The sequence below is a fragment of the Nanorana parkeri genome, unplaced genomic scaffold (assembly GCF_000935625.1).
Source record: "Nanorana parkeri isolate BGI_ZX_2015 unplaced genomic scaffold, ASM93562v1 scaffold113, whole genome shotgun sequence".
Taxonomy (NCBI): domain Eukaryota; kingdom Metazoa; phylum Chordata; class Amphibia; order Anura; family Dicroglossidae; genus Nanorana; species Nanorana parkeri.
This window is the reverse complement of record NW_017306381.1, coordinates 1,149,308-1,149,956: the sequence shown is the minus strand read 5'-3', so window position 1 is coordinate 1,149,956 and position 649 is coordinate 1,149,308.

Sequence of the window (649 nt, the reverse complement as noted above, 5' to 3'; positions counted from 1 at the left end):
GTATTGTGCAAGCCGCAATCTATTTTTAGTTTTAAGTTATGCTGTGTGAATGAGAAACATGTAATAAACATGCAATAGGCATTATTCCAATATGGCTTCAAACACGGAAATCTACTTTGTCTGCTAAAATTCTGTTTATCATAAACAAGTGCAATTTTTGTTTTCATAAACTCCAGTTTTCACCTTTTCGTGTTTTTTTTACATCCCCATGTTGCTGATCTCCTATAACTTTTTTCAGCTGCTCCCTGTCTGCACAACATTGCTCTTGGTCTGCAACTGTGGACAGGGCTGGACTGGCCATAGGGCAAACCGGGCACTTGCCCGGTGGACCGGGCCGACCACAATCAACCTGATTGTGTTCGGGCCGGTCCGCTATGCCCGATGGCCAGCTCTGTGCTCCGTTTATCAGGAGCACGGAGCGGCCACTCAGCCAGGCTGAACAGCAGAGATCCGCCCCATCCCCAGCTGATAGACAAGCGAGCCAGGAGAACTGTGCGGACCCGCGTATGTCCTGTTAAAGACACATACACAGAACGGAGTCCAGGAGGAGAAGGTGAGCTGACAGGGAGGAGGGGGAATCACTAGCAGAGTGAGAGGAGCTCCACAACCCCATGCTGGACACGGGGGGGGGGGGGGGGGGGCACCAGGA